Here is a 21,912-nt window from a genome sequence, read left to right on the forward strand (position 1 = left end):
GTTTGAGACGGAATTTTTCATAGACGTCTTAAAACCAAGTGATATGTACATGCAATGCTCTAAAACACGAACAGATGTGCAATAATAAACACCGGATAACTCAACAGTTGCATTTTTGAAACCTTTGAACAATTTAAACAAACTCATGCTTTGCTCCCAACATGCATGCGTTAGATATAAATCATCAACGGGATTAGTCCTAAAAAAATCAATCAAATAATCTATATGCTCCAAAGTAGAGTTCAAACACAATTATATATGGAGTTCCATCTAGTAGACACATCAAGAGAAAAATTTGTGTACCTTATTTCTTTTGACGACAATACTTTTTCCAAGCCTTACCAATAGGAATCTTCCAATGGATCAAGCTTACGGCAGTTCTAATAGGATCAACATGCTTTTGCCACAAAGATAGAGCATCTTGTACACATAAATTTAAAATATGACAAATGCATCTTTGATGAAAATACTTACCATTATAACCGGGGCACAAGCCGCAATTAAGTCGGCAATACTTGCAGTGTTAGCGGTTGCATTATCAAAACCAACAGAAAAAACCTTATTGCACAATCTATATTCATTCAAAACTTGAATAATTAAAGCAGCAATTGCGGGTGCGGTATGTGGTGTAGGAAATTGTCTAAAACCAATCAAACGCTTGTGCAGCGTCCAACTATTGTCCAAAAAATGACATGTAATGCCCATATAAGAATTTCTTTTAAAAGCATCAGTCCACACATCAGAGCAAATATTTACTTTGTGACCCAGGGTGGACAAAAGACGTATTACTTCTCTTTGTTTTTCAAAAAATTGTCTGTTGTTAGATCTTTGGTGTGAAGTTGCGGGTATTCTTTTAGCACCCACATTAAAAGCGGTTTGCATAGTGACTTCATATTTTTTGTCATCAAAAAAATTGAAAGGCAAATGCTTCATTGCAGCCCATCTAACCATAGCATCTTGAGCGACTTTATGATCATATTTAAAAAGAGGCGTACCTGTTGTTTCAGACGCACCGGTCGGGAAGTTAAGTTGGGTTTGGGATTTAGCGGTCCCATATTCGATCGGATGCTTTGTCTTTAAATGACGATGGAGAGTACCATAGCCCCCACCGGCCGAAAATGGGTAGAATTTATCGCAATAGTTACAATATGCCACAAATTCACCGGTCTCTTCTTGAGTGGTTCCATCTAGTACCGGGACTTTTTTATAAAGTTTAACAAAAATATCCGATTTCAACGCCTTCTTAGTTTTACCTCGCCCGGTTTGAGTTTGAGGAGGAGGAACCGCTTCATCATTTTCACCAACTAGTCCGGCGCTTGTCGGAGGATATTGTTCCGATCCTCCACCTCCAGTTCCACCATTACCATCGTCGTCGTCGGATGATAAATGCACGTCCCCATAAGAGTGATAAGACTCGTAACCTTCGCCGCCACCGGCACCCATATGGCTAAGTACCATGGCAGCCCTATGATCTTCTTCGGCCTACAAATAAATGTGTAGTTGTAAATAAATGTGTAGTAAAAAAAACTAGAATATATTTATATATTATATATAGTTGTGAATTTAAATAGAATTTGTAAAATTTCCAACAACTTACTTGCAAACGCATAGCGGTTTGTCGGAAAACCTCATCCATAACCTCACGACGGCTAGGGCGCCTTGATTTCCGACGACCACTTTCATCTTGGTTTTGGGCAATTCCCTTGCCCCGATCACCACCACGACGAGATGAAGACATTTTGGAAATTGAAAAATAAAGAGAGAGGCGAGAGTATGATATTATGATAGTAGTGAGTAGTGACTAGTGAGGAATGATATTATGATAGACAATTGAAGTAAATTATAAGAACAACAACTTGAGCAAATTAGAGAGAATGGAGGTAGAGATGAGAGAAATTGTGAGATTGAGAAGAGAAATCCTTGTTAACACAAGAATGGGGTGAGTAGAAATGAAGGGGAAGGGGGGTATTTATAGGAGAAAAAATCAGAATTAATAAAATAAAATAAATAAAAAAAAATTTGAATTTTTGAAACGGCCGGTTTAACCGCCGAACCGCCAGTTTTTCGCTGAAAACCGCCGGTTTGGGCGGTAAACCGCCGGTTGCTCTGACAAAAACCGCCGGTTTGCCTGCCGTTCTGCACCCTACGCCTGCAACCCTAGCCTGCCGCCTGCAAAGCTGCCGGAACCGCCGGTTAAAGCTGCCGGAACCGCCGGTTCGGCCGGAAACCGGCAGTTTGGTACACGGTTTCTTACAGAAACCGGCGGTTTCTGCTCCCTACGCCTGCATGCCTATATCCTAAACACTGAAAAGCTGTCGGAACCGCCTAACCGGCGGTTTGGAACCGCCGGTTTCCGGCGAACCACCGGTTACGAACCGGCGGTTACGGTTCTCATTTTGGTGCGAACCTGAACCGGCCCGCCTAAACCGCCGCCCCCTAGCCGGTGACGGTTCCCGGCCGGTTCGGTTTGGGGACGTCTAAATCTGGTATTTGAAGTTGAGAATCTGTGCATCCATGGAGTTTGTGTTCGTGTAATTTCTGTTGATACTTGTTGAGGAAGAAAATATCACAATCCACTTTTGTTTTGGACCACTTTTGCTTTTTAGTTACTTTTTACTTTTGTCCTTTACTTTAAGTTTGTACCCTCCAGACTTGTCAAAGTTGCCACCCAACCACCAAATATACTCTGCTGTCCTATATTTCCTCATTTAGTAACTGTCTACTTTCCATATGTCTCTAAGACACCTTGTCCCCTATTTTCACGCACACAACCACATGTCCATCACTTTCACACCCACTAGTCAATAGAGTACCATCTTTAATTTTCGTCTAGGTAGAATCTCAACCCAAAGCGTGGTAGCTAGCTAACCAAAACCTCCCAGATTATCACCGCAATTATCCGAACGTGTCCATCTCTGTGGGATTCGACCCTTACCTCCACTATACTAGCAAGTAGAAGTGGGTTGAGGAATTTGTTTGATACCAGGTTCCGGTCGTTGTGCCAATGACTCAGCTAGGTTGGGAAATTTCATCCTGATCAGTTGGACGCACCTTTAATTTAACACAACACAAACGGCCTGAGCCGACTATCAATCATTGTCTCGGTGCACGCCGTGGGGGACTAGTTCAAAGCATCGCGCTACTAGGCCGCATGTGTATCCGATGGCGTTGACTATGGAAGGTTCAAAGCTAAAAACTACCTATCCTTATGCTTATATACATCTCAAGGGTTGAGCTTGTGTCTGCATGCATTTGCATTTGGCTATTTCCACTCATGTGGGGGATTGTTGGAATCATAGTCCGGTCAACGCAATTGGACCGGGTCGTACAAGTGACGGATTATTTAATTTTGAAATAATTAAATAATTTATAATTGATCTACGCTTTGAGTAGATGATTGTAGTATATTCACTTTCTCTAAACCGATTCCGGATGAGTGAGAAATAATATATTAAAGTATGTCACGATATATAGAGATATGTAATTAATTATTTAAATAATTAATTAATACTCCCTCTATCCCATTAAAAATGAAACGTTTTCCTTTTTGGTTTGTCCCATTAAAAATGAAACGTTTCCTAAAATGGAAACAACTCTATCTCTACTTTTTCATCTCTCTTACTTTACTTTCTCTTCATTAACTCACAAAATAACACTGCATAAAATCCTATGCCGATTTCCAAATGTTTTATTTTAAGTGGGATGGAGGGAGTATTATTTTGGACACGTAGATAAAATAATGTGGCTTCGTAGAATGCGTGCACATTGATCGGGTTGTCCAGATACATTTCTTGAATGAACAACTACGTGAGAGGTGTCAGATATATCCGTTCAGGTTTATGCTCCATGGTTGACGTTTGTAACGTCCGTAACTGCTAGTAACCCCCCGACGGTTACAATCTAGCCATCATGACACACTTTACGAGTGTTGACTCCATCAATTCAAATGAGTGGGCTTGGCCTATAAATAGGCATGCATACTCTTGCATTCTAGACACTAATTCACAAGCATTCTACAAAGCATAAGCTCTCTCCCTCTCTTGCATTGTTCTTCTGTCGAAGCTCTGCCATCTCCTCCATCCAGTTCGTCGGAGCTCTGTTGATTGCGGTGCTGCTTATCAGAGACGTAAGCCATTTTATCTTTGGGGATGACAATTTGAGAGCACTACCGGGGCGTATCTCATCTTGCGGAAAGAGGCCTCCTCGACTCGGCTATTTCCTTTTCTACGGTTTATAGTTTCGATTTTTCATTTGTAATTTTGTTTTAGTTATCATTTCTGTATTCCTTCTTTTGGGTTGTATTACGCCCGGCTAGTCTTATCTTGTAATCACAGAATCCCCAACAACCTAAATCTTCTGCACAATAAGGTAACGCCAGTCGATCCTTTGCAGAAGACAAATCTAATTTGACAACCTAGATAATCTCCTTCTACTGATCGCAAAAGGTTGTTGCTTCAGTCCTGAAATTCCCTTTCCGAAAGTCTTTGCAGGAGAGAATTCGAATTTCACAACCTAGATAGGGTTTGACTACCTATCGTGAAAGATTATAATGTTAGTGTGATTAATCTTTCTTGGCTATTTACAGAATGACAAGCTTATTAGAGTTTAGTATATTGAAAGCATCTTATCTTTCGATGCTTGTCTGTAAATTTTCTCTCTAGTAATAGATAGTACTAGATTTTGTTATGAGGATAGATGATTGCAGTTGTATGAGACCAATCAAGCTTTAAGGTTGAGTAACTCCTATGAATGAGCATGCTCACTGTTTGTGAATTTCACGATCTTGGACATTGATGGTTTCTTGAGCTATTAGTATTCTTCGAGTGTAACGTTGTTGATATCCTTTGTGCCATAGTATAAACGTTACCCGGTCACATTGCAGTGGATCAAAATTGTGAATTCAACACGATGCAAACAGAAAAATTGGGCATGTTTCAGTATCGAAAACTCGAACAAACGGTGTTCATAAATGTAGCTGAAACCAATTCCTATGAGTTAAAACAACATGGTCCAAGAATTACATAGTACAAACTAACTTCTTGCTGTTGATCCTTCAACTTGTTGTATTTTTCTGTGGCTATTTCTCAGTCTCAAGTAACCAGCACGAGAGGCTTTCGACTTCCACCTCGTTGTCTTTTCTTCCTCTCCATGACTTTGATTTGTCAAAGGAAAATTGATGTGTCATAACTTCATCTTCATGCTTAGATGATGTGTTTTTGAGTAGGCTGGTGACCTCTTTTTCTGCTGCAAGCAATTGCCAACTAGAATCTATGGATAGAGTGAAGAGAGAGCTGCAGCAAGATTCTTGTTCAAGACATGAACTACTGCTTTCTTTAGGTAAATATTCTTTCCCCTTCTCTTTCTCTCCCTCCATTTCATTTTCCACCAACTTTATATCTCTGATTTACCAACCAAAGGGGCGTGTTTGTGTAAGAATAATTGAGATTGTACAAAAAATTCAATGAAAGTGGAAGCTTACTCAGTTAGATGTGATATAAGTTTGGTGGGAATAACATTCTCCTCTTTCAGTGATTCTGTGTTTTCCGGTATGAGTGTGACAGATTCATTGCTGGGAGACAAACACTAAAACCAAACAAAACAAAACAAAATTAGAGACTAATTATATTATTACTAAGTAACACAAACACAACTTTACCTGATGTTGCACTTTTTTTGGGTTCCTTAAATGGCCAAAACAAGCACGAAAACATCCCATGTTGAATTTCAAAGTGTTGTTTCCTCGCCAAAAACTTTCTTGATTTTATCTTAATTCTTTATCTTTTTTAATTTTGATGTAGATTGAGAATTGGAGGGGTTTTAAATTTTATGCAATATGTTCGAAATATTTGACCGTTAGGGATAACATTTAAAACTTGGAGTATATATCCGTAATGAAGTACAGCTTCACTGATTTTATCATTACTGACGGATGCTGAAAATTATGAAACATACCATATAATTATTAATTAAGAGTTACGATTGTTGCATCAATTTAAATTTCATAGATATCACTATCCGCAATATCTTTTGCAAGTAGATTATTTCAAAATTGTTTGGAGTGGACAAGTGAAGTGACGTTATTTGAGTAATAAAACGGTATTCAAATATTTTTTCGGAAGTACAACATTCAAAATTGTTCCGGTCTGTCATTGAAGCAATTAGTACTGATAATCATTTATACGGCGCGACAGTTCAACACCAACAAGCACGAAATTAATAAGTTTGAATCTAAGTCTTATTAGATTTGGATCATTATCAAGTCTACCAAATAAGAATCCGATGATTTCGAGTGAGATCGGATTAGGTTTCAGTTATTCGTTAAAAATGAAATTATTATTTTAATTATTTGTATTAATTTTAAAAAGGTTATACTTTATTTTTAATTTTAGATTTAAATCACGATAAATTTTTTATCATGTTATAACAAGTTGTAATCATGTAATATCATGTTATGATTGACAATTTTGACACAACACGAAAAATCGACAAGAAAACACACGAAGTTAATGGGTTGTGACCCAGTAAGAATCTGATGGTTCAGGTTGGATTAGGATTTGGCCTTATCAGATTGGGTCGATATTGGATTGACTCGATAACGATCTAATCTGGACGATTTGTTATCCCTAGAGGCTAGAACCGAGATTGTTTTACTGGTGAATTAACTTATTTTTATTATTAAAATTATAATGACTATAGCAATAGTAGTGTCACAAATTCGGCAAATGCTTTAATAACAAACTACTCCTTCCATCTCATAAAAATAAATATTTTGGGAATGATATAGATTTTAATGTGGAATTAGTAAAGTACGATAGAAATAGAAAGAAAATATAATTGGATTATCATTAATAAAGAATGAAGCTCACTTCATAGATATAAAAAAACTACTAAAAAAAATAAAAGCGAATGGATTTTATTGATAGATTAAAAATGAAAACTCTGTTTAATTTCATTAGATTATTTTAATTTAGGGTCTCACTTTTATTTATTAGTTTTATAATAAAAAGTGAATGAAATATGTTAGTGAATGCGGGACCTACTTATCATATATGGTAAAGTGAAAGTGAACAATTAACGAAGGAGACGGACGAAAATGGCAAAAGTGGATAATTAATGGAGGACGTGGGGAGTATGAAAATATTAATACTTTTAAAGTATTCCATTTTACATATAAAATCTTTACAAAATTAAAACAAACCACAATATAATATTTCCTCATATGACACCATCCCAAAACTTTAGGAGACGTTCTGGTTACAACAAAATTTTTAATATTATCATTCAATATAAAATTATAAAATTTATAATTTATTTTATTGTATTTATTTAGTGAAAAATTTTCCCTCCAAGGATCGTAATTAATATTCAACATAAGGCAATTTATATAACAAATAGAAAATGAAAGAAAATACCACCTAATAATACATGTAATAAATACATAAATTGATGTTATGAATTATTAAATTAACGCATAGATACATGGATTGGAATTTAGGAATTGGTGGTATAAAACTGTAGCAATTAATGAAAAAAAAAGAAATAAATAAATGGCTTAGAGTTAGAGAACTACGCCTAGTCTATTAAATATTATTGGGCTCTGGGCCTTTTAATTTTTTATTATTAACTTCACCAATTAAATTTAAAACCCAAACTGCTCATCTTCTTCTTCATTTAATTTCTGCAACAGCTTCTTCAACCTGAGCGTGCGCCCCTATAAGGTTGTAATCTCCGGTAGTCTTAGCAGTCTGGCTCCGGCCAAGCCCCCGCTGGAGCGGTGGCTTGGCCTGAGCTGGATCCGTCACTGGTTACGTATATAAAAATAAAACAAAATATAAAAAAAACAATTTAATAATAATAATAACAATAATACTTTTATTGGGATGATTAGGTAAGGACGTGGGTTTGGCTTCACCCCCACATGTGAAATGGAATGAAGAGAAATGCAAAAAATATTGAAGAATGGTATGCAAGTATGTTAACAAATGTACTTACAAGTCCTTAAAGTTCAAATCCAGAGTTTATATTGTTTACCATATTCTTTCGATTTTTGTTTGACACGTTAAAGAAAAATATTTATTCATGAATCCATTAAAGGAAGGTAATTCATTGTATTACGAAGTCATTTTAAAAAGTTAGTATTAGAAATGGGCACTCACCCCTTAAAAAGCCTCATAAGGGGGAGGGTTATCCATACTTATATAGAAAAGATAGGATCATCACTAAGCCGATGTGAGACAAGATATTAGAATTTTAACACGCCCCCTCACGTGTGGGCCGGAATGACACATCGGACTTCCATCACGTGGATAGGCAAGAGAAGAGATAAAGAGAATAAATCCATCATCGGCTTGGGCCCTGCTCTGATACCATATTAGAAATGGGCCACTCACCCCTTAAAAGGCCTTAAGGGGGAGGGTTATCCACACTTATATAAAAGAGATAGGATCATCACCAAGCCGATGTGGGACAAGATATTAGAATTTTAACAGTTAGTTCTGTAATATATATCTACCCGTCCACAAAATATGGGGAAAATTACTGCTGCAGTTATACTAAAAAGTTAGATTGATTTTAACTTATCTTATATTTTCAAAACTTGAATAATAAATCATAAAATTTAAAAATTTGCATAGTCTCATCCATCCAAATTTGGAGTAAATTAAAGCTGACTTGGCATGCTGAAAAGAATACTTCGTACATCCACAATCAAGTATCTTAATTCATTTTACAGATAATGAATCTCATATTTCACCACTCATCTCACTCATATTTTATTATAAAATTAATTAATATATTCCTTCCATCTCATTGAAGATGATCCATTTTCCTTTTTGATTTGTCCTAATCAGGATGACTCATTATCAAAAATAGAAACATTTTTATCTCTACTTTAGTCTCTCTCTTACTTTACTCTCTCCACTTAACACACTAAATAAAATTGCATAAAATCTCGTGCCGCCCAAGAAATGGGTCATCTTCCTTAGGACGGATTGGAGTATAAAAATAGAATCCACGTTTTATTATATTTCTTAAAAATCAAACCGATCCAACTTAGGACACTTATTTATGGACAGAGGAAGTACATAACATGAACCGTCTAGTAATTATAATGATATCGTATTTTCAACATTGTACATGAAAATGGTGAGTTGTTGTAACACAAAATTGAGTGAGAAATGAAGCAGAGAATGAATTGGATGAGAATTGCTGATTGTAACATTAATCGTCGACGAGTGTGAATTAACTGATACTTTGTGTGAGTTGTTGACTATTTATAATGAATCGACGACCATAAGTCACTTTTTTAGATTTTTGAGGTAATTGTGGAAAATGGAATAAATTTGAATTGAATCTGTAAAATTGAAACATAGATATGTGTGTTAGCTTGGATATCAGAATAAATTCAAGATTGAACCGAATAAGAGTGAAGTAGATCTACATCTTTGCGGCGTGCCCTAGGAAATTTTCTCTTAAATTAATGATGATTAAGATGTAATTTTGAGCTCCAAAGATGATAGAAGACAAAAACGAAGAAGTTTTCTTTTAATTATTTCTGGATACACCATCTTTTAAATGTAATAGGACGCCTCATGAAACACATCACTAAAAAACATCATACCTACGTGGCAGATCGTTTTTTCATTGTCGGAATTAATCATCACCAAATAATTGCAATTAAATTCGTATTTTTTTTAAAAAAATTCTACAAACGAAAATTTGATCAAATCTCTAGATTTCATTGACAAAGGTTCCATATACTCCCTCCGTAAGTTTAAAATGATACGAGAATTAATACACATATGTAGGCCAACATGGATACTGGGTATTAGATATCTGAAATCCAAACCCAAAAAAGTCAGATAATTCGATACCTGAATCCGATTTTTTGGGTATCGGATCGAGATCAGGTAGTGTGAATTTTGGGTGATCGGGTATCGGGTGACCCGATACCCAATCGGGTATACCCGAACTAGCCGATTTATTTTTTTTAATAAATAAATTATGTTTTTATTATAATTAAATTTATAATTTAATTTCTTAATTACATGTGGATGGATTAAAGATGTAAATATGTCAATTTCTTATTGTGGATGGATGAAAGATATAATTTAATTTAATTTAATTTAATTTCTTATTGTGGATGGACGAAAGATGAAAAATGTAATTTAATTTCTTAATTACGTGTGGATGGATGAAAGATGTTAATAGGTAATTTAATTTTTTAATGTAATTTATTTTCTTATTTTGGATGGATGAAGAATGTTAATATTTTATTATAACTTATGAATTTTGTATTTTTCAAAGTTCGTAGTTATTTTCTCTCTTAAATTCAAAATACTATAAAAATTTTGTATCTCTAAAAGTTTGTAGTTATTTTCTCTTCAATACTACTTCAACGTTGTATTGAATTCATTCGATTTAAATAATTATTAAATAAATTGTAAAACTTTGTAGTTAATTTTTCAAAAAAAATCAAAAAAATCAAAATTACAATCGGGACTGGATATCCATTTTTTCGTGATTGGATACCCGAAATTAAATTTGGGTCAGGTATCGGGTATTAGATTTTGGGAATTTTGGGATCAGGTACCCGAAAATTTTGGATCGGATATCTGCGGGTACCCAATTTGACAGGCCTATATATATTTGATAAACTTAGAGAGGGGAGGAGAATGATACTCAAAATAATATTAATGAATGGTGGACCCACATTTTTTTAGTATTCAATAAGTTGTAATAATTCGCTATAGTAAATAAATTGATATATAAGTATATAGGTAATGAGTTGAGAAAAACTTTCTATAAATAAAAATATTCATATTTTTATAGGACTGATGGAAATGAAAATGCATACATTTCTATGGTATTGATGGAGTAATACATATTCCCAGCAATTATTAGGGCTCCAAAGTGAAATGAACATTAAAAATAGTTTTAGCCTTCAACAAGTAAAGTATATGTTGAAAAGTAAAATGCGGAAAATAAAGGATACTAAAAGCTTTGAAGTCTAGATTGTATTAGGCTTGAATTGTTGTTTGAGATACATTCTACATCCCATATTTGCAGGACTAGATGAATAAATATGCCTAGGGACTTATAAACTTGGGACTCTACCATAATAATGATATATTCTCTTGAGACCCTAAAGTTACTCTTTCCCACAATCTTGAGACCCTCATATTCTATTTCCAACACTCTCCCTCAAGTTAAGTATCGAGTTTATCGACACTTGCACTTCACTTTGATAAATAGTTTATACTCGTATTCAGGAGTCCTTCACTGTTTATTGACAGGTTATGTTCGTATCATAGAGCTTCTTCAATTCATCATTGATAGTTTATACTCATATCAAGGAGTTGGTTTTTTTTATTGAAAGTTTAGACTAATTTCAGGGAGCATATTCATTTTTCTTCATTGAATAATTAGGCTCATTTCAAGGAGCTTATTCATTTTTCTTCATTGAAAGTTTAGGCTCTTATCAAGGAGCTCTTCATCATTGAAAGTTTAGACTCGTTTCAAGGAGCTTCTTCATTTTTCTGTTGATAGTTTTAACTCATGTCATAGAGCTCTTCAATTTTTGGTTGGCAGTTTTAACTCGTGTCAAGGAACCATCTTAGACAGTTTTTTGCTCGTATCCAGGAACCATCTTAGATAGTTTTTCTTTTAATTGACTGACAGTTTTTACTCATGTCGAGGAGTTCACTCGTCTTTGGACTGAATTTAATTTGCAGCCCAAAGCTTCATTTTGAAAGGCTATTCCGCTCAAATACAACGAGCCCATATTCTTTTCCCTTTTTTTTTTACTTTCTTGAGCCCAACGCTAGCCCAAAATTGCACATATTTCTTCTTTACGTGAATTTCACCCTCTATTGAGAGGATGGTCAAACAATGCCTTCTTTTCTTTATTGTTTCTTTTCTTGCCGACAGGAGCGACGCTAACTCCAACTAACACTTCTAGTTGGCTCCACCCTTTGCACGAAGAAACATCTCGATGAGCTTCTGCTCTCGCTCTCTCGACGTTTCTTTTCTCATTCCTCCGTTGTCGGCTTCTTGTGCCGACCAACTCTTCTCCAACAACCGTTGTGGTCTTACTGCTGCCTCTACTGTCAGCAGCCGTTGTGGTCTTTCTCGGTCTCAATCTTCTCCAGACATGCCGGTTCCATAACCTGCCCCCTTTTCCAGGCGGGTTTCTCTAGTACAATTTTGCTGCCGAGCCTCGATCTCCATCAGCGATAACTCAGCATGTCGGATGCTACTCTCCGACTCAGAGATGAGTCGTTTGGCAGTTGCTTCTATCTCCCCATCGGCTAGATGCTATGATATACGTTTGCAGCCTGTGCCTGCTGTAGCTTCTCCTCTCTCATCAGGCCTGGCCATCTTCGACAATTCGTAGCCAAACTTCGCGGCTCCTCACAGCCAGCGACATCTTCTCGGTAACTACTTGCTTTGCCGCATCTGCCCTATCGTTGGCTCTTAGATATGCAGCTTTCTTGACTACATATGCTTGATCACCGTCTCCCACGTCTCGGCGGCCCATATTCTAAGGGCTGCTTTCGCTGCTCTCTTCTTAGCATTCATCCTGGCGCAATTACACCTATCCCTTGTTATACACTCGCCTTCCGACGGTGGGTAGTAAATCTTGGGGAAAACACAGCGAAAATTGCAAAAACAAATAAATCCACAAAAGAATCTATTTAGGTAATTATGTGGATCGATTCAATTTCATGCTTGAACATGTTGAATACTTACAATAATGATTTTCCAAAAAATCGAAGTGGCTTGCTACTTCTGCACGTGTAGATCTTGAAGCTTAATTGTGAATGCAAGACCAAAGATCTTCTAATCTATGACCCTTAACTCTATAGATCTAAGTTCCTTGTGGGAGAAATCTTTTAGAAATTATAAGGATCTTTGAAGGAGAAGACAAGAAAACCAAGAACACACAAAGAGGAATTTCGAATTCCTCTATTAGAGAGAGATGGTCGAAAATTCCAAGTGCGGAGGCTAGGGTTTTGTGTTGTATATTGTCTCCTCTCCTCACATCCTTATTTATAGAGTTTATGATGGGCCAGGTTAGGGATCTATGGGGCTTGGATTGGGCCTCCCCAATTGGACCTTCTTTACTAATTAAATTATAACCCATAATTTAATATAAGGCCAATGAAATATTTCTTGTGCCACTATCGAAGAAATACTGACCTCCCATCCAATCCGTGATTACAAGCAATCCGGGTTAACCTCTTTAATATATTATTTCCCGTGTCTAAGACTTTCTATATCCATTAATTAATTTGTAGTATACTATAGACTTTAAATTAATTAATATCTTTTTATTTCCAAGAGTTTGTCTAGTACGAGATGTATATCAAAATATACTTTTCCTTTTCTATTTATTCTTGGATTAAATCCAAACCGGCCGGGTTTCCGAATAATAGAACTTCTCTCTAACACCTCTTGGGGATATAGTCAAACCACGCAGGCACACGATTCAATGTAATAATAAAACTGACACCATACTGGTTATTAATTACTACTACCCAAGATATCAGGAATATTGGATTGCGAAAAACCCGCACCTATTGATAAGTCAAATCAGCGTATGATTAAATAACGTGTGTCCTATATTATTACAAATATTAGGAAATATTAAATCTCCAAAACATCGTCTTACAGTAGATAGCAACAAAGACGTGTCTATACTTTAGATCCATTCAATGCTATACCACAACAGTGTCACTAGTCATTCTCAAGGTAAAGACGACTTTCGGATGGACACTGCAACCTTTCACGATAGGTAGCCAAGGCTTATCTAGGTTGTGAAAAAGTTTTACTTCTACAAGGTACCGGTTGGGCCACCTACTGTGATGACCTGTTCCACGACCCAACCTTCAATGTAGAAGACTTGGACTGATTTTACTTTCCGACATTTTAATTATATAATTTAATATATAATTAGATACGGTCAATACCCATTAAAGTAAAATACACAGTATGAAGAAAACATTTATTATTCTCATTAAATGAAGAGTGCTTACAATATACAAACAATTTATCAAATTCAAAATAAACTCGAAAAATGCTTTTTAGTATATCCGTTCCAACAGTATCATCCGACAAGGGTAGTGCTCTCCCTCTCTTTCGGATGATTCATTGAATATAAAGACTTCATTTTTGGATCTGCTCTTGTGTTGTACACTTTCACTTCCGACATCAGAGACTGAGACTGCTCTCCCTCTCATAATGCATCACTGTTTTATCGGCTCCCTTTGCATCTCCGAGATTCATTCCAGCCTCCAGGTTTTTCTCCCTCTGATAAGATCTTTGGACTTCTTGGCCAACATAGATTTGAGAGGAATCGTTCGGTCGGATACATCCTCTCCCCCTGGGGCGAACGTTCCTTGAATACAAATTTTTCTCCAGATCTAGTGCTCATTGCCATCTCCATATTGGCGCTAGTTCTCCGTTGGCTCCTCAGCAACCTTGACAAGAGAGGCCACCATTACGTTGCTGCTATCGGGGTCACCGTTGCTTGCTGCACCGTTGTCTATCCTTGCTACTGTTCGCCGTTGGCCGGATCTGAGCATCCGCTGTTGGAGCTCGCTGAGGTCACCTCGTTGCTGCTGTCCGCTGACTGCTCCATCAACATCTTCTCCATCATTGAATTTTTTGTTGAGTACGGGTTGTATTCAACATGTTTCTTGAGAATCTATGGACTTAATCTCAATTTTAAACTCTCTGCTGACTCTCGGCTGTATATTTGGGAGGTTTTTTTTTTTCTGTAGAGACAGATCGATCCATGCGGAGGATCGAACCTGCTCTGATACCATGTTAAAAATCCATGGGAAGTATATCTAGGCTTAAAATTAACTGACCCAGAGCGGGTCACCGATTGTGGGCTAAAATTAACTGACCCAGCAGTATATCTGGACTTAAAATATGGGCCAATGGTTCAACTGATTGGGAAAAATATTGGGCCAATTGTCCAACCGATAAGAAAAAAAGTCCAACCCCTCCAAGATTCACCTTGAGGGGTTAAGGAAGGGTGTTGGCAATTGAAACTAAAAATATAACATATAACTGTCCCACATCGGTGTCAAGAGAGAACTGAAACTAGTATATAAATCCATGGGCCACTCCTCCTATCACCAATTGGGTTTAGGATGGAACTCGTGGATTTTTATCAATATATGTAAAGTGTAAACATAACCCGACCTTAAGAAAAATCTTGATTTTCTAAAAATATTACTTCCTCTGTCACTAATAAATTGACAAAATTGTATATGATACGAGTTTGAATGTAGAATTAGTAAAGTAAGAGAGATAGGAAAAAGTAAGAGAGAGGAGGAAAAAAGTAGTGCAAGTAGTGTTAGTGGATTATGGGGTCCACATTATTAGTGGTGTGTGTTTGTTCAAAACTTTTCTTATTAGACTTTGTCTAATTTTAGGGGATAACCCAAATTTGAAAACCTAGTCTATTTTTTGGGGACGAAAGGGGCACTCCCTTCTTCCATAGTAGTGGAGGCATTTCTTTTCGGCACGGTGATTAAGAGAATAAAGTAAGAGAGATGAAAAAGTAAGTAAGAAGAAATGTGTTGACTTTTCCAACACTATGAAACGTACTAAAATGGCAAAATGACTCCACTACTATGGAACAGAGGGAAATATTTCATGTACAAAAGTCTCATCAACAATTTCCTATAAACAATTTATGGGTGGTGAAAATTATTAAGAAAATATTAATAAGATGATTGGTTTATATTTTGAAATTTTTACAGTAGTTAAAAATAAAAAAAATATAGTTAGTGACCCAAGACTACAGAGTTCTATTGCTAGTTATTACATCATAGTCAGGGATCGTATTTGAAGAGAGTACATCTCTAAGGAATCTTGTCAACCAAAAAAGGTCATGCCGTTTTTAAAACTGTGTAAGGTACCGAGAAAATGAATTTTCAATGTAAATGGTTTGAAAGAAGTGTATGGCGGAGTATAGTATTGAGAAAAAACTACATTTTGTTTCAGTGTATCTTTTCAAACCTAATGTCAATCTTTTTGGAGATGATGTATTTATGAGTACATGCTGCAGAAATTTTAGAAAGGCTCTTGCTAGAGAACATTAGGTTTATGAATAATACACATAATCAAGCTAGAATAGTTTTTAAAGGGATTAAAAATCAAAGACAAAGTTTGTTGAATACAATTTGAGGAAATATATAACGAAGACTATAAGTCTCGTTCTAGGCCTTGGTTAGTGGTCAGGATAACGTGTTTAATTGGATAATATCTGCAAAAATAGTTGCCAAAGTGTGTTGGGTGAGATACAAATCGGGATGGCAGGGTCTGGAGAAATTCAGGTGGAAAGAACACAGTAAGGGTGCAATACTGATCGGATGCACGCCATGAAGCTTGAGCACGGGAAGGAGTGGATTGCTACAAATGATCATCTATCTAGAAGGGGAAAATCGTCAATTCAAGAGAAGGAGCAACCCTAGAGATTGGGGCAGGCTGCCCTATAAATATAAGATCAACATTGCACCACTTAGACCACTTTTTGGAGATTAGCTCCACTTCAGTCTCATAGTTAGCTTAATTAGTTTGTTTTCACCTTAAACTTCCGCCCACCTGCTGGAAGAGGAGTCCACCGCTCTTTCCAGCCAATCTGCCACCATAGTTCTAGAAGTTCTACCAGTTTCATTGCTCTGAGGAGCCAAACAATCTTTTACTTGTTTTGTTTTAAGATTGTTTAAGTTTTTTGCACTTGTTTTACCTTGCATTCAACATCGTTCTTATTTAAACTCTTGTTGGAAACATCTTTTGGCTTGAATACCTTGAATGTTATGGATTTGTTTTGGTTTATTTTGAGTTCTAACTTAGTTATGATTTCTTTCCGCCTAGTTAGATAGATCTAGTAGTTTTACGTTGATTCATGTTGTTTAAGTGCTCATATCTGCCTAGTAAAGTTTGATATAGTGCTTCTTCAAGTTTCTCTAAGTTTCAATCGGTCATTTCTGCTAAAGATGCATGAATCTGGTTTCTGTTTCATTTTCACCACCTTGCATGTTAGTTAGTTTAAGTGTCTGTTGCTTTCTGCCTGATTTAACTGTCGTAGTTAAATTTCTTGTCTAGATATGGATTTTGTGACTTGATTTTGTGTTAGATCTAAGTTGTTTGAATTTGATTTCGAGCATTCATCAATGGAGTTCTGATTTTTGATCATTTTTCGTTTCTTGGTGAAGAAGACACTGTCACAATCTAAGTTGGGAACACTTTGTTGCTTTATACTTTTTGTTCGTCCACCTTTCAACTTTTCTGCAGGTTTTGTAGTTAGTTAGCCAGCATTGTCTGTTATTCCTTTTTGCTTTTGTCTATCCATTTTTTGTAATTTCCTGACTTTTTACATGCCCCCTAGTAGTCCAACATCTACTTAGTTAGTTACTGGTCAGGAAAGGTATATGTACCATTTTATTTTATGCCTAGTTAAAACTCAACCTAAAAGCATGGTAACAAACCAACCCTTCCAGAATGCCATCACAAGTGTATAACACCTACATCTATCTCTGTGAGATCGATCCTTTACTCTTCTATACTAGCCTGTAGAAGTGAGTTGGGGTTTTTTAGGGAAGATAGACACAGAACCAACGAAACAACTAGGTCTAGGTACCCTACTAGCGAGTTGAAACACACACACGAGTCACAGTCTCATCTTCTATGCATCTATCAAAGACGGAGTTAACTATTTGTATGACTATTTCTTTAGATATTATTCGATCACTATGGATTTGCTTTTCGTGGAAATGGCGAATCATTAAGGTCCAAAAATAGGGAAAACTATCTAGAGGTACTTGATGATCAGAGAATCCATTCCAACATGATAGAACCAAGCATGTTGAAATAGGTATACTCTTCATTAAAGAGAAGGTTGAGGCTGATATCGAGCAGTTACGGCTCAAAAGCGTAGAAGATCATGTGGCTTACATTTTAAACTCCAAGATTTTGGATGATGTGTTGCACAAGTTAAGTATTGGTGGTCCCATTACCTAATTTTAGGGGTAATGTTGGAAGATATACCCAAAAGAAGATACAAAATATATTGCCTATAGATAACCATATTATAGGTTTGTGTAAAAATGACGACACCATTTAATATGATACCGTACCTGAAGGAACTGGCAGCGGAAGCGCGTTCAAATTTCATAATTTAATAATTAGTTGAACAAATAAATAACATAATAATCAGATCTATTTAGCAGTTTATTTAGAAAAAATCTATTCGCGTAATTCTCACATGTATCATGATGATAACTTGAATTAATCATGCTTTAAGTATAATGAAACCTAAAACATGCTTTTCTACGGAGCAGAAATAATACCTTATTAATTCTCCAAAGAATTGATGACGCTTTGAATACTAGACCACAGATCTTCTCTCTGGTTCCCGAACTGTACTCCAATATCAGTGTGGGCTGATCTCAATGGAATACTAGGACTTAAACAAACAAGACTGAAATTCAACTCCACGGAGGAGAGGAAAAATCATCCAACTCGAATAGGGGGGGGGGGGGGGGGGGGACGAAAATTTTAGTGAAATTTCTGTCTCCTTTATTATCATATTTATATTAAGTTCCTTTTGGGCCCAGACAGCGATCTATGGAAGGTTTTGGATATGAGCTCATCCAATTTACTTTTTACTTATTAAATTGAACCCACAATTTAATATAAGCTTTAATTGGAATATTACGAGCAGCCACTACAGAAGTAATATTGAATTATCCCCATCCAAATCCGAAATTAAGATAAAAATGTCCATTAATTAATTAATGTTTTCTATGGACCTAATTAATTAATTTCTTATTAATTCCAAGAGTGGACTTAGCATGAAATGCTTATTTATTATTCATAGAGTGATCAAACTCCAACTAGCTAGGTTCCGAATAATAAAACCTTGTTTCGCGCTGCTCTTGAGGACATCATCAAACGAGACTAACCTCGCGCATGATTCAATATAATAGCAATCCTAGCACCGCTAGATATTAATCACCACTACCCAATATATCAGGATTATTGGGTTACGAAAAACCCACACCATTTGATAAGTCAAAGTAATGCATAATCAATACCGTATGCTCAATGCTATCCTACATTGATTAAGAAACAAATATTTATCAAGACCTCGCCTTTCAGTAGATAGCATATTAATTAATTAATATCTGCTATGGACTTAATTAATTAATTTCTTATTAATTCCAAGATTGGACTTAGCATGAAACGCTTATTTATTATTCATAGAGTGATCAAACTCCAACTAGCTAGGTTCCGAATAATAAAACCTTGTTTCGCGCTCCTCTTGAGGACATCATCAAACGAGACTCACCTCACGTACGATTCATTATAATAGCAATCCTAGCACCGCTAGATATTAATCACCACTACCCAATATATGAGGATTATTGGGTTACGAAAAACCCGCACCATATGATAAGTCAAAGTAATGCATAATCAATACCGTATGCTCAATGCTAACCTACATTGATTAAGAAACAAATATTTATCAAGACCTCATCTTTCATTAGATAGCATAAAGACAAGTCTTGCTGTTAGATCCGTTAAGTCCTTTACCACACCAATGTCATCTTATTTCAGCAAGGCTTAGAAATATGCGGACTGACATTGCAACCTTTCACGATGGATAGTCTAATTCCATCTAGGTCGTGAAATTCTTCTTTTTCTTTGTTTAGGACTGACCTGTTACCTAAAAGTGGACACCGTCCACCACCGGTTTACTAAAACAAAGACTTAGACTTTGTTAAGTTAACTTATACCTTTAAACATGCAATTAACATCCATTAAATGTAAAACATAACAACATTATGACGAAAATAATCTGTTTTATTCCTTGGAAAATAAAATAAGAGTTTTACAGTATTCAATCACTCGAAACGTGATTTATAGTATACAAACTCTAATAATCTCCCACTTATACTCAAAACACTTTCGAGTATACAATAAAAGCGAATTCTCCCACTTATACTGAAAGCGGATTGAGATCTTGTATTAGTCGAACTCCCATTCCTTCAACATGGCTCTCAAACGGCTTGACCGCTAAAGCCTTCATGAAAGGATCTTCCAGGTTGTTTTCTGACTCAATCTTGACCACTTGTATGTCTCCTCTCTGCACTATAGCTCTAATGATATGATACTTCCTCTCTATGTGCTTGCTCGCTTTATAAGCCCGTGGTTCCCTAGAATTCGCCACCGCACCAGAATTGTCACAATAAATGGTGATGCTCTTGGGCATATTCGTAACCACACCTAAATCCAGAAGGAAGTTTTTAAGCCATACAACCTCTTTTCCAGCCTCCGAAGCGGCCACATATTCGACTTCCATGGTAGAGTCTGCAATGTATTTCTGCTTTACACTCTTCCAAATTACAGCTCCACCTCCTAAGCTAAATACATATCCGGAAGTTGATTTTCTCAAATCTACATCAGCTTGAAAGTTTGAATCTGTATATGCTAAAGGACAAAGCTCGGCTGCATTGTAAACTAGAACATAGTCCTTAGTCCGATTAAGGTACTTGAGTATGTTCTTTACGGCAGTCCAATGTTCTTGTCCCGGATTTGATTGATATCTTGCTACCATGCCAACAGCAAAGCAAATATCAGGTCTAGTACAAAGCATAGCATACATGAGACTACCAACAACCGAGGCATATGGTATCCTTCTCATCTCTGCTATCTCAGATGTTGTCTTTGGACACATCCCTTGAGATAAATGGATGCTGTGTCTGAAAGGTAAGAAACCCTTCTTGGCATCTTGCATGCTAAAGCGTCTAAGTACTGTATCGATGTAAGATTCTTGGGATAAGCACAACGTTCTCTTTGTACGGTTACGAAGAACCTTGATACCGAGAATGTGTCCCGCATCACCCATATCTTTCATCTCGAACTGGCTTGACAACCAAGTTCATACTGATGAAAACATCTTTTTATTGTTTCCAATTAGAAGAATGTCATCTACATATAAAAGTAAGAACACAACATTTCCTTTTTCAACCTTCTTGTACACGCAGCTTTCATTAGGGCACTTTTCGAATCCAAACTTTTGAACAGTTTGATCAAAACACTGGTTCCATGATCTAGATGCTTGCTGGAGACCATAAATGGCCTTCTTAAGCTTCCCAACCATGTGTTCCTTGCCCTTTACCACATAGCCTTCGGGTTGTTCCATGTAGATGGTCTCCTCAAGACTCCCGTTTAAAAACACAGTCTTAACGTCCATCTGCCATACTTCCCAATCCATGTAAGCTTCTATAGACAAAAGGATACGGATCGACTTGAGCATGACTATTGGGGAGAAGGTCTCATCTTAATCAATGTCTTCCCTGTGGGTATACCCAGTGACGGAACTACGTAGGGCCAAGCCCCTGCGCCAGCGGGGGCTTGGCCGGCACCAGACCCCGACCTAACCTTATACAACCATCCTCCAAGTAGTCTCCGCCCCAGAGCAGCCCAACACTCCAACCGTACACCAGCCGCAGCGCCGCTTTCTGAAATTGAATTCTGAATTAGGATTTAGGAAGAAGAAGATAATTTGGGCCTATTCGGTTTGGGCCAAATAGTTTGTAGTGGGGCTGTTTTTATCACAGTAAGAATTGATGGGTATCACCGTAATTCGTATCATCTAATTGACTATTTGATATAATTATAGAAGTAATTTTATCAAATAAATAATCTTATGTGCAGCAATACTTGAGTGCATTACGTCTCACAAGTTTTATATAGTATATTTTGTTTGCCTCAATGTTTAATTTTAGTGGTATTTGGATTTGAACCACTTGGTAGTTTTAAATTTAAATTAGAATTAATATAAAAGTTTTTATACTATTCAAATAGTAGTTAGTAAATTTATTTGTC

General features: G+C 36.4%; 1 long non-coding RNA gene across 1 annotated transcript; it reads right to left on the reverse strand.

The window, feature by feature from the left end:
* Nucleotides 1–4,913: 4,913 nt before the first annotated feature.
* Nucleotides 4,914–5,780, reverse strand: LOC148926329 (uncharacterized). Its single transcript, XR_016130275.1, has 2 exons — nucleotides 5,657–5,780; nucleotides 4,914–5,583 (listed from the first exon to the last, which is right to left on the reverse strand). It is a non-coding gene; the product is annotated as an uncharacterized LOC148926329 (long non-coding RNA).
* Nucleotides 5,781–21,912: the final 16,132 nt, after the last annotated feature.

This window comes from Salvia hispanica, chromosome 5 (genome assembly GCF_029641045.1).
Source record: "Salvia hispanica isolate PSC_SH4W2 chromosome 5, Shi_PSC_v1, whole genome shotgun sequence".
NCBI classification, from domain to species: Eukaryota; Viridiplantae; Streptophyta; class Magnoliopsida; order Lamiales; family Lamiaceae; genus Salvia; species Salvia hispanica.